Source organism: Lonchura striata, chromosome 9, assembly GCF_046129695.1.
Source record: "Lonchura striata isolate bLonStr1 chromosome 9, bLonStr1.mat, whole genome shotgun sequence".
Taxonomy (NCBI): Eukaryota; Metazoa; Chordata; class Aves; order Passeriformes; family Estrildidae; genus Lonchura; species Lonchura striata.
Genome location: NC_134611.1, coordinates 19,034,761 through 19,047,758, shown reverse-complemented (window position 1 = coordinate 19,047,758; position 12,998 = coordinate 19,034,761). Strand labels below are relative to the sequence as shown.

Below are 12,998 nucleotides of genomic sequence, written 5' to 3'. Positions count from 1 at the left end.
CTTGTATTCATGCATTTGATCCAAACATTAGTGTTGCTTAAAGAGTCTGACGCAATGTGGCCACAGCTTTTAGAAGTGTCCATAGAATTGTAACGTCTCCTTAATCTGCCCTGCCATACAAAAGGGGTCTCAGTTGGCAGATCTTTCTTGTTAATTTTTTAAGAACTGTTTAAAGATTCTTGTTCTTGACAAGCTCTCGATTGTGTTGAAAGTGGAGGGATCTGCAGAGAAAGATCATGTCATCACTTAAAAGAATAATCCCATGATTCAAGATTTTGACACTTAGGAGAAGAAAACAATTGAGAAACAAAGGAAAAAGTCAAAATCCTTACAGCTGTGGAGTAGCTGTTGGACACCTGCAGGTCTGACTGTCTTCAGATGTTGTATTTGCAGAAAAGTCCTGGGGATTCATGAAAAGCAAATAGAATGGCAGTGATCAGAAGAACACAAGGAGATTTTATCCTCTCTTCAATTGCATTTTCTTTTCCTCCTCATGACATTACTCCTAGGCTTAGGTACTACCTATGTGGAAACTGAGGTGCAGAACCAAACTGTGGTATACAGTTGACCTACTCTTTACTGTTCTGGCTGACAATTAATTTGAGATTCAGGGGACACAGTGGTTAATTTGTACATTGTGTTTTTCAGGGGGCAAATTGAGAAGCCACAGTGTACTCTGATCCCTCTATCTGACAGTATTTTTCAGTCCATGGTTTTATCTTGGAATTTTCTTCTTTGTTAATATTTCACAAAGACCCAGAAGTCTCTAATGCTCTGTGAGGCTGCCACAGTTTCAACTCTGTGTTTTGAAGAAACTTGTTTACTTCATAGCCATGCAGTCATGTTGTGGACTTAACTGTTTTGGCTCTGTTTTGATGCAGAGTTTTGATCTAAAGTGGTTTTATTTATGATCGAAATAACTCAAAAGTAAAGCAGGCATAGTGGGAAGGGCATCTGAACCTCCTTTTTTTTAAACACTTTAATACACCATCGTTTATTTTCTTTTATTTATTTATTTTAACCACCTATCTTAAGGAGAAAATTCCCATAAAGTTAGAGAGCTTGCACTACAGAATAAATAGCCTCTCTGACTTGGCTAGCTTCAGACTTGTTTTCAATTTAAAGGGGGAGGTTTGAATTTAAAGTACATGATTGAAAGATTTTTTTATTAGATCTTAACAAATGACATCTCTTATTTACACACAAGAGACTGACTCCCTAAAACTCTGCCTGGATATGTAAATTTCCCAGCCAGATATACACATAAAATGGATTTTTTGGATTGAAAACCCAAGTAAATGTACCTATTACAACAGAAAGACCCCTCTGAGTCCTCTAAAAGCCTTCTTTTGGTGTATGGCTTCAGTGTGTGTTTATAAGATTTTTTAAAATAAGTGGAGCCAAATCCAGGTTTAGTATAATTCTTTATATGTATATATACATATTTGTAACCCTAGCTTTCACCTAAAATTAGGGGTTGATGCACTTCCCTTGTGTTAATGGGAGTTGTATTGAAATGGGTCACTGCTGTTTTCCCAAAGCTGCTGTTTCCACAGCAGGAGCAAAAGTCAACTCCACTAGAAAGAGGCATCTGAAGATGTCTCTGGTGAAATTAAACATTTCCCATCTTTTGGCTCTGGGCTCCAGCTCATGAGGGACTTGATGCAGGACTGGGTCTCTGGGAAAATCTCACCTTCCAGCAGCCTTTCCAGGAAGGGCCCAGGGCATTGAAGTAGTGAGGAGTTACAGCAAGCCAGGTACTTCCTTCAGTGCCTTCCCTCCCCAAGTCTCATGGGTACAGCCAAGCCAGGCAAGGGGTTCATGCAAAACCCTTCTAAAGCTGCATGAGAGCAACTTTAAACCCACTGTGTTTCTTATGTTGGGACAAGGCTGTAATCATTTGAAAGTGGCCAAATGGATTTTTATCAAGGTTTATTTTTAATAAAGTTATTTCCTTGCTGACAGGCAGGTTTTAACCTTCTGGAAAGAGGGGTTTGTAATAGAAATGTTGACACAACCTCCCTCTAGGGGTGCGGCTGCACTGCTGCAGTGATGGTGTGCGGGCAATACAGTAATAGGGCACTGACCCATAACTGACAAGAAGCAAGGCTCCAACTGCATTATAAAGGTCATTCTCCTATTTGTGAAAATGAAGTGTGTTTTTTTGCTCTCCTCCCTGAGTTTTCTGTTCTCTCTTCCCTTGCCCACCTCCACCCCAAATCCAAACACTTTATATTTTTAATTCGCTGGTGTGATGAAATTTTTAGTGTTATGTTAAAAGAAAACCCAAAACTACAGGAACTAAACCTGGCTGTTATAATTACCTAATCTCTGTTTAACACAGGGCACCCAAAAAACCCCCAAACAACAAAGAAAGAAAGCCATTTTTGCAGCTCCTGTAAGGCCACCAGAGTTAGATAGAGTAGTCACAAGGTTGCTCTAAACTACACCAGGCTGCAGTGGTGCTGACAGAGCTTGCTGCAAGCCAGATGAAAGAAAAAAATGGCTGCAAATTGCCTTTGTGTCCACCTGATCTCTGTTGTCTTCCTTAGCATGGCTTAGGCCTGAAGCTATGAAAACTGAGTGTAGGAACTTAAAATCATTTGAACACTGTATGCACAGCCCCTCCCAAGAAGAATGACCTTTAGTGAATCCCTCACCTTATAACCTTTTCTTTCAAATGTTTAGGAAGGTGCACTACACACAGCAGAGACCAACTGAAGGGGCTGTGTGCTGCAGTCTGCCTGCATGGCACCATCCAGGTGCCTTCTAGTATCTGAGAACAGTAACCACAATAGTTGATGTCATGAGACTGATTAAAACTAGCTGCCCTGCCTGTGAGGTAGAACATTAATTGAAAACGTGCAATTTGTACAATAGGCAGTAGTTAATTATCTGCTTCTTTGAACTGCTTGGTGTTTGGGATGGCTCTGCCTATGGGGACCAGAGGCATAAAACAAAGACACAGGCAGTTTGAATGGCTAGTTGATACCATTTAAATGAGTAGGAATGGTTTAAAAAAAAGTATGTTCAATTCTTACCATAATTTTAGATCTCATTTATAGTAACAGAATTTGAGATGCAACTACCCTACATAGGATTTGTTGACTATGTTACACAACCTGGCCACCTTAATTTATGCTAAACATCAGTGTTAAAACCTGTTGTTGCTCTGTAAACAAGTTCTTATCAAGTGATCTAAGGAAAAATCATTTCACTTAGTGGCAGTGTAGGCATTTAGTCAAAGATAAGCATTTCTGACTTAACCCAGTAGAGAGCAGTGGTGTGTATATACGCCTAACACATTATGATAATTTTAACATTTAATATATAGCGCCTTCCTTACATCATTTGGGACCTTCAGGTATTTTATTCTCCCCTGTTTCCCTTTGAGTCTAATACATAGTTTGCAACCACAAACACATACATTCCAGTGCATACAAATTTAGTAAAACAATTTTTTATTGAAATTTTAAAATTTCAAGTCTTCTCTATTTACTTCTATCAATAATAACTATGATTGCTTCTGAATAAAATGTAAAACATCCAATAAACTTTGTAATAATTAGATTCAAAGGATAAAAAATCCCCAAATATTTGACTTAAACATTTATTTACTTCCTAATTCTGTGATAATTTTAATGTATATCTCTCTAACTATATTTGCCTACACAATGAGTAGTGTTCATCCATTGGTATCATTGTTAAAATCAGCACACAGTTAATCAATTACAGAAAATTGTTTTATATCGTATACAAAAGTTTATTAATGCCTTATTGTGTAAAAGCTTACCTAAGCTGATGTTCTCAAAACTGAAACATTTAATCACATTTGTCATATTTTGAGTTTTTTGCTGAATATACAAGACTGTCTAACACTAATTAAAACAGTGTGCAACAAGGAACACACTGGGAATATGCTGATAAAGAAGACAGATGCACAGAGAGTGACCTCAGTGGAAATTATCTAAGTGATGTTTTGGTAAAAGAAGAAACACCAGTCCAAAGTGGAACCTCTGTATCTAAGGTTCTCAAAACATCTCAGTAGTTTGAAGTCTGTGTTGGACCCAAAACTGAACAGGAACTACTAAGATAAATCCAAAGCCTCCTGAGATTTTGGCCTATGGCAACAAGTTTCACATGAAACAGCTGGTCTAAGGTGCTTAAATACCACAGTGATAAGTAATGTGTAAGCATGTGTGAAACTTGATGAGTCTCATGAAAATTCTATTATGAGGGAAATCTTGAAATGGCAATGTATCAGTGCTGTTAAATCTGCAGATGGGCTCTTCTCCTGCTTGACCTTCAAACCTAACCTTACACAAGAGGACTGTGCTCTGTCAGTCCTGTTGCTTCAGAGTGCAGTACAGCAGCCACCTCACACAATCCTCAGTGCCTTTTGTAGGTCACACTACTTGCTGTCTTCTGTTGTTTTGCTCTTTGCTGTTCAGTTCCCTGGGCTGGGTAGTGCTTGGTACAAGCCCGAACATTGTTAGGGAAGGATAATGAGAAAAAAATCCAGAGGTGATTTTTCCAGCTCCATTTGTTGAGTTGGTGCAAAGGTTTTGAGGGTTTATTGGATCCTTGGACGTTTCTTTCTTTGTTTTAGTCTACAGCTTACCTGGGGAGTTTTGGTTGCTGGCCTCTGCTTGTTGAGGTTCCCATTCTTTTTGGAGGAGTGCCACTGAAGTGCCCATTCATGGAGGAGCAGGAGGCTGGGACTTGCAGGGGTTGCCAGAGGCTGTGCAGCCTTTCTGGCTTCATGCAGTGTCTGGCACAAGGTTACCAGTGGCAAAGCACCCCCAGTGCTGGGCAGAGAGGTCCTGCCTCTCACCCTGTCCCTGGAGAATCTGAAGAGTCAAACTTGCAGCTGGCCCCTGCCACATAGGGAGCGAGTCTCAGGAGGGAAGTGGGAGAGCAGCTGCTAGTAGGGATAGGGGGATGGAGGGAGGCAGCTGTGAAGTAACTCACCAAAACCACCTTCCTTGCTGGGATGGCATGATGGGCCTCAGCCCAAAACAGACCTCTCCCTCTGAAGTGCTGCGAAGCAGCAGCTCAATCATCCAGCCCTTTGTGCAGTCTGGTTGGGAAATGACATGTGACAGGTCTGGCAACGGCAGATCTGCACAGACATGAGGGGAACTGTGTTCAGGCAGCACCCGTTGCCCTGGCTCCTCAGCTGCTTCCCTCTTTCTGCTTCTCCCAGGAAGAGGGGAGTGTTTAATGTAGAGTCATAGCTGCAGTGAATGATGAAGGAAGGAGAATGAGCAGCCAGAAGGCTGCTGCCTTAAGAGTTCATACAGCAATGGCTTTCTCTGATCAAATACAACCTGCTCTAGGACCCCTGAATACAGAGCTACTCAGGAATGAGTAATGCCTTCTTTTTGCATGGAAAGAGGAACTGTGCTCAGGAAAACACCAATTCTGGAAAAGTTTAGGCACTTATACTGACCTCCATGTGGTTAAAGTAGCAGCTGAAGTCCTTGTTGTATAAGCAGAATAGTATTGAGCAATAAAGGGGAGATTTTACTTTATGGTCATTATCTTGAGGCTTTGATGGAAATTTGTGTGCACCTTTGGTGTTCCTATTTTAAGAAGAAGGTTAAGTACAAAAATAACGCTACAAATTAGTTAAGTACTGGACAAAATGTTTGAGTGGATCTTCACAAAATCAGTATATCAAAAAGATTATCAAGCTATAATGGTATAGTGGATGTCCTGGGACAAAAAGCATTTCTGTGCATTACATTCTGTAAGCAAGTAGAGAGGGTCATAGCAGACTGGTGGCTTCCCAGACAAAGCATGGCAGTCTAACTACAAGTAGGGCCCATACTTCTAATGAACAAAGTGATTAACCACTGGAAGAAGCTGTACTCTTTTCCAGAGAACATCCTACACCTAGCAAGCAGTGCCATTCAAATGCAGGTAGCATTTCATCATGCTCACCTTGATCAGAGGGTTGGCATCTGCCTCTTTTGTTTACCTATTTAGAATTTCCCGAGCTGTTGGTGGAAAGCAGTGTGACACAATGGAAGACTAAAAGTTCTTGTGAGTTTTAGTAATCTTAACTCTGTGCAATTCTGGTAGTTAACAGCTCTGATGGACTAAAAGGACTTGGTTGTCTGTAAGGTTTCTGGTTAAAGGACCAGAATTTCCAGAATGACCTTTCATTTTTTTGCAACTGACAGTTGCAATTTTATCTGCTTGAAAATAGGAGAATCATACAGATTATATGGGCGATTGTCTGTGGAAACAAAACCAGCTGTGGAGTTACTTCCCTTAAAGATGAAGTCCTGTTCTTTCTTTTATCAGCAGTTAATGTGATTAGTAAAATGTTGCATCTAAATTAGAATAAACATTGTTTGAGAAAAAATCATGTAACTTCAGTGTGAGCATGGTTCTCTTTAAGGTTTTGTTATGAGTATTTGACTTTGCAAATATTTTCCAATTCTTTTTACGCCATGGAACTGTCTGTGGGAGGTTTAGTTTGTTTTTTCTTCCCTGCTCTTCTGTTTCAAGTTGACATTTTTGCAACTCTACTCTGGTGCGATATATTATCTCCACTTCTCATTGCTCCAATGTATTTTGCTTGGGATAGACATGCATATTTAATAACTAGGAGAAAGATTCTTTCTAGATGCCATAGAATTGGATTATCATCCCATTAGACATGAGGCCTCATGTAACCAGGGACACTTAACTTTTGACCTTTGTGAGAAAGATCATTTAATTTAGCTGCTCTTTGTATACAGCTGAACCAGGTGAATCTGGGAAATTCTCAACTCAGTTTTATGTTTGTTTAACAAATCAGGAAGGGCTTTTAGCTGGAACAGCTGTGATTTTCATCTCTTTTGATACTATCCTAATACATTCTCAAATCTCTGCCTAAGATTTATGTCCCATATATGGGAAGAATTGCAAGGAGATAGACAGATAGATTAGATAGATTGCACTCAACTATATGTTACGCCTAGATGTTTATCAAAGCTTTATAATGACCATATAAACCTAGATGATAGCACGGATTTGGCTATGGCTCAATACTTAAATTTAAAATGAAAATGTCATTTGAAATCCAAACGAAAGAACACATAGCTACACTTGAACAGTACACACAGCAGGCTTGGGGCATATATGGGTGGTATGTGGTATCTCTCTATCTGTACAGAAAGTGTAAAGTGGGCAATCACAGCCCACTACACCCATATAGGTACAGGCAGCATGGGTAGGCACAGACCACTCATGCAGGCATTGTACTTCCTGAAATGTGTCAGTGATTGTCCAATAAATCCTATAGGTTATCTGACAGATTGCAAAATTTGTTAACATCACTTATTTAAATTATTTCTCCAAAGCAGATAAGAATGTGGCTAGGGTCACTTGCAAGACATGGATTTCCTTTGGGGATATCAAGAAGAAAGGCAAGAGGCAAAGTGACAAGCAAATTTATTTCTATAGTTTTGGTATGTTTGTGTTTGTTTACAAGTTTGCTGGAAGTGCAAAGAGTTTTCTCAATGTCTTAAACGTAAGTTTGTCTTTAATAAACAAACTATACTATTGTGGGCAGCAATGTGATCCAAAGTCCTGTACATTAATATAAATATTTCTGTTGACCTTTGTGAAAGCAGGTACATTTCTTTGGAGTTTCCTTCAACTGTTTAAAATGCATTAAATGCATTATGTATCTCCATGGAAAATATCACGTCCCTGAATTATTTACATCTATTTCCTAATGAGGAAATTGGGCTTTCTTTTCTAACTACAGGCAGTAGCTTTCTGGTAGCATGCTGTTCCATCCAGTAAAGCATCTAGGTGCATTCTGTCTCATATACTTCATACCTGAACAATGAGTAAATGGCAAATAAATATGGCCTGTTGAATTGGTTTTGCTCTTACAAAATAAACAGGAGCCCCTATGGCAGATAATTTTTCCTCCATTCTGCCTCCATCCTAGAAACTTTTAAAAATGTCCAGTAAGATTTTCCAGGAGAGACCTTCCTTATTCATGGATATGCACCTCTTCAATAATGAACTTCCCTGTGGAGTCCAGATACTTATACTTCAAAGTACTTAATTTCAAAGCTGGATAAAGCAGCAGAAAAAAAAAATATTTTATAATTGTCTAAAAAGGAAGCCCATCCATCTTTTTAAAATGCCTTTAAAATTTTTTTTTACAATATTTAATTTTTTTTTTTTGTATGTGAATAATCACTACATGAATTAATTTATCTCTTTTTCATAGATATTTCACTTTATGGTATTTCCATTGTTATCCTTTTTCATTCTGGTTTTTGAAAACCCAGCAACAAATGGGTAGAGATTTTACTTTTTATTTAGTCTGTAGCCTCCAGGTCAAGGTATTAGCAAATGTTGTTCAAATGTTCTCAGGTATGATGAATTTGACTGAAATTAATCCCTAAAGAATAATTTGTCTAATGGACTAAAAGCCAGTGGCAACATATTGTTTTGTTTCTCTGGTATGTGAATTTTGTTTAATTGATTTCCTAAACATTGAAAACTCAAATCCAGAGATTTGGAGAATCCTTTGACTTATTTGGAATAAAGAAAACTGAATTTCAGGCTTCTATAACAGTATCTCTCATAGAGCCACAGGATATACTAGCTTAATAGGTAAGGCAATAAAAATAGAGTTCTAGCTGCTTTATTTTCTCAGATTCTAAACACAGATTAAACTTTATGGCCTTGATGCAATATTTGCCTAACTTCTAGCAAACACATGATATTGCAGGATCATAATGTGTGCTGGTAGAGAAATACAAATCTAGCATACAAGGGGCATATATTGGTCTGTGTGGGTACACATCATCTCCTTTCAATGCTCACCAGGACCACCATGGCCTTAATGGGAGAGGAGCTATATAGAAGTCTGCCCTCTGTGATTAAAAGGATATAAACAAATGCAAGAATCTGCTTAATTTTAGCAGTAGAAGATGTATGAAAAAATCTTAGCTGTGATTGTTTTGTCCAGACGCACTCTCTGCGCATATGCTTGTATCGGGTTCACAAATTCCAAATGCAGCATAAACATGATAAAACAACCATTAGCTGCTAGGAGCTGCCAGCATCATTTATTCAGAACTTCTGGCTGTCCAGCCTCAGATGACCCAGCATTATCACACTCTGGAATTAGTAGCATTGGTTTTCTAATTTGCCTGTGCTGGATCTGAGTTTGCACATCATGTAGTTTGCACAATATTACTACTTATAGATCTTTCATTTTTTCTACAGAAATTAATTGCCTGTACCACAATGATTTATAGTCAGACTGAATATGATTATTAATTTTCCTGATGATTGTACCAGTGGGTGGCAACAAATCTACTCCTGATAGGACCGGCTTTGAAATGCTGTGAAAACTAAAATGTCCATAAGGTAATAACAACTAATTTTTACCTTAATCAACTAACACTTTAGAAGAATTTAATATAGGGCACTTGTGCCTTGTGGGGAAACTTGTTTGAAACCTACTGTAAGGTGCTGAGTTATTTATGAGAATAATTATACATTTGTTACTTGAGTTTGTACTGGGAAATCAGGCTCTGAAATTAGACCAAAATACCATTAAAAATGAAGTCACTGTTGTATATGTTAGAAACTCCAGCACTGAAGTAAATAGTATTTAACAGAGAAAAGAACAGCAGTTATCAGGAAATCTTTAACAGAGAAAGAACAGTGGTTATTAGGGAATATTAAAGCTTGACAAACTCAGCTCATATTTTCAGGTTTGTTTCTGCTCAGTGATGCCTTTGAGCTAGAGTAAGATCACTGCAGTGTTTCTCTCAGCTCCCTGATGATGGGGAGGAAGTGTGCACACAGCTTTTCCTCTGGACTGGTATCTTTCTGCGTGGCACGAGCTGCCTTCTCTTTCTACAGTAGTTCTTAGCTCTGCCGAGCTGTAGCTCTGGACATACCTTTAGCCCATCTCCTTGACAGCTATTTGCTGTCTTGTGCTCTGACTTTGGCAAAGTCACTTCGTGCGTCTGGGCCTGAGTGTCCTTATCTGGGTAATGTTACTTCTTGCCCTGGTTCAGCACTTTGATGTAAGGATGAAAACTGCTGTCTAAGAGACAAGTGATGACAGGATGGATGACAGAGTTGTGAATTTTGCTTGTAGAAATTCATGCACATTGTGCACATGGGCTGTTTTTCTCTTCCAGTTTTGGACAAATCATCTGTACAAAACACCATACAGCCTGTAGGGGTTTGCAGGGCCTTGCAATTGGAGTACTGTCTACAGAGTACTTGCATAATATTTGAAAATTACCTGTTGTTCCTCTTACAAAATACAGGCATACAGAGCTTAGTTGAGCCTTGGCTTCAGCTTCTCTCTGGGAGAGCTTGAAGAAGAATCACAGGGCATATATGACACAGTGTGATCAAATGCCAGAAATATTTTGTTCTTTTTTTCTTCCCGTGATTAGTGGCATTATGCAGTTATGCAAATAATCTGTTATTTATATCTAGACACATTATGCAGTTATGCAAATATTCCATAAATAATTAATATTTCCCACAGTTATTTGGGGGGAAATATTCCCCCAACGCATGTAACATCAGCTGTTTAATATGCTGTGTGTATAGTACACCCTTCTAGTTGTGTCATACCATAGGTACCCAGCTCAGTGAGGTTCCCAGACTCCAGTACACAGGCCAGTAGCAGCCTTCAAATTCCAGCAGGGCCAGGCCAGTCACATAGAGTAGACTGTTGTCTGGTTTAGCTCTTCGTCTGACTTCTTTCTATCTGCTTTGTTTTGAAGAAGTGATGTCAGAAGGCACTGCAATCCTGGTGGTTGCTGAAGAACACTAGGTAGGTGGTGAGCTCAAAGAGAATTATTCATACCAACTGCTTCTAAACACCTTGCTGAAATGCAGTTCAGAGCACAGCACAGGACTCTGAGAGGTAAACTGCCCATGTAGAGGAGACACCTGGGTGCTTTCAGAGCACCTAAGTTGCAAGCCTAGGTCTTAGAAGGGTGGAAAACATCCAGTATCTTTTTCTTTTGCACTAGGCTTATAGGTATGCCTAGCTGGACTGGGTGACAGCAAGATACTAAGTCATCTTTAGTCACATAGTGATATCATACAGAGAAGGTTTTGAGGGATTTAGTTGACTGCATTCTGCATTAAAAGCTTCTGATATGGATCATTCAGGTGATCAAGTATTTGCTTGATTTTTAACTGGACAAAAATGCTGCTGTCAAAGCCCAGAGGAGATCACAGATTAAATGATGAAATGTCTATTTCCTACATAAAATAAACAAGAGGAAAAAGGAGGAAGGAGAGGAAGAGAAGAGAAGAGAAGAGAAGAGAAGAGAAGAGAAGAGAAGAGAAGAGAAGAGAAGAGAAGAGAAGAGAAGAGAAGAGAAGAGAAGAGAAGAGAAGAGAAGAGAAGAGAAGAGAATGGTTACAGTCACAGAAAATCCCACCATTTCTTTAAAATCCCATTCTTCCCTTTAGAATCTGGAATATATAAGCAAATAACAGAGAGAAAGCAAGTACACAAGTAGAAAAAAGTACAAAAAGTGAAAAGGAAGTAGTGATGAGATAAAGAAAGACAGCACTACACAAAGGAAAAGAAATAGTAGATAGGAAGGAGTCTGTGTGAGAAAGTGAGGGAAAGAAGAATAAGAGAAGCAGAACAAAATAAAGAGCCCAGAATAAAAACATAGGTCATGACAAGTCAAGGAGAAGACTGTAGTAAGGGATGGAAAAAACATGGTCAGCAAAATAAATGAGCAGGAACCAGTGTTTTGAAACAAGGGAATAATTGTGACTGAAAAACACCTGAAGAATGGAAGACAATGCCAAAACAGCTGGGAAGAAAGAAACAGAACAACAAAGAGAGTGAAAAATGCAATATATATGAGTTTTATGATGCATAAGATTGTTTTTAGATTTAACATTATTTCAGTTTCATGAATGTGCCACTTTTTCATGTAGATTAGTATTGCCCAAAGTCCTATGTTGCCCATATCACTCTTTGTCTGTATTGCCTTTAAAAGCAGAACTGATTTCTTGGCTTAGTTAAAGTCAATGAAAGCTTTACCATTTATGGTAAATTTATGCATCTATCCAGCAGCCCTCTTCCTCTTATTCCTCCTCCTTCACCTACTCCATCATACTTGAGTACTGTAGTAGATGAATAGGCACCATAAAGAGTCAGACTCAGACAAGTTTCACATAAAATCCAGCTTCCTAGTGTTCACAAAAGGTTATCTATTCCGACTCTGCCTATCTCCTGCTATCTAATGCAGAGTGAATACTCTGTTTACATTTCTCATATATTTTCCAATCTGCATAAGTCACAGTACAGATTAATAGCCCAACAAAAGTTTGACCTCCCATTCATTTTGTGTTAAGCCCTCTGTCTGAGGGGATGCTTTGTATTTAATGGAGCCAAAATTCTTTTCCCATCATTTCCCAGTGAGAAAAGCATAATCTGCATGCAACCCACTTTAGCAGCTGACTTCCCCTATATCTCGTCTAGAGATTAAGAGCAAAGATGGCATGGACCCCTGAGTTTGGCCCTGACTCCTCATAAAATTCTATGGGATACATGCAGTTGAAAAATCTTGACTGATTTATGTTTCTGAGAAAAATCCACATGGAATTCACTTGTTATGATAAATAAAAATTAAAACACACAAATTTTCTGACTTAACTTTGAATTTTGGGGTGGACTCAAAACTCAATGCCATGGAAGTATGAAGGAGAATGAAGTCCATGTGACCAGTAGAATGCAATTAATTGCATTTTAATTGCACCCTATCCCAACCACAGCTCTGCCACCAGGAGGAGGAGATAGAGCATAGACTTTATACTCGGCTCTGGTTCGTGCTTTCAAGTTGGTTTCACATAGCCAGGTCAACACTGAGTGATTGCTCCCACACAGACAGGGGCCACTGGTCACAGGGCATTCAAGTCACAGCTTTAAGCACCCTCAACACTCATCCTTTGGACAAGCTGCCCACGGCTGC

General features: G+C 39.0%; 2 long non-coding RNA genes across 2 annotated transcripts in view; both read left to right on the top strand.

Annotated features, from left to right (window-relative positions):
- Positions 1 to 12,998, top strand: part of LOC110468626 (uncharacterized) — a 386,804-nt gene that overhangs the window by 286,577 nt on the left and 87,229 nt on the right. The gene's annotated exons all lie outside the window — the stretch shown is intronic.
- LOC144246764 (uncharacterized) overlaps positions 7,499 to 12,998 on the top strand; it is a 57,109-nt gene continuing 51,609 nt past the window's right edge. The window contains exons 1-2 of the long non-coding RNA XR_013340460.1: positions 7,499 to 7,525; positions 9,250 to 9,393. This is a non-coding gene — a long non-coding RNA (uncharacterized LOC144246764). The remainder of the gene's footprint in view (positions 7,526 to 9,249; positions 9,394 to 12,998) is intronic.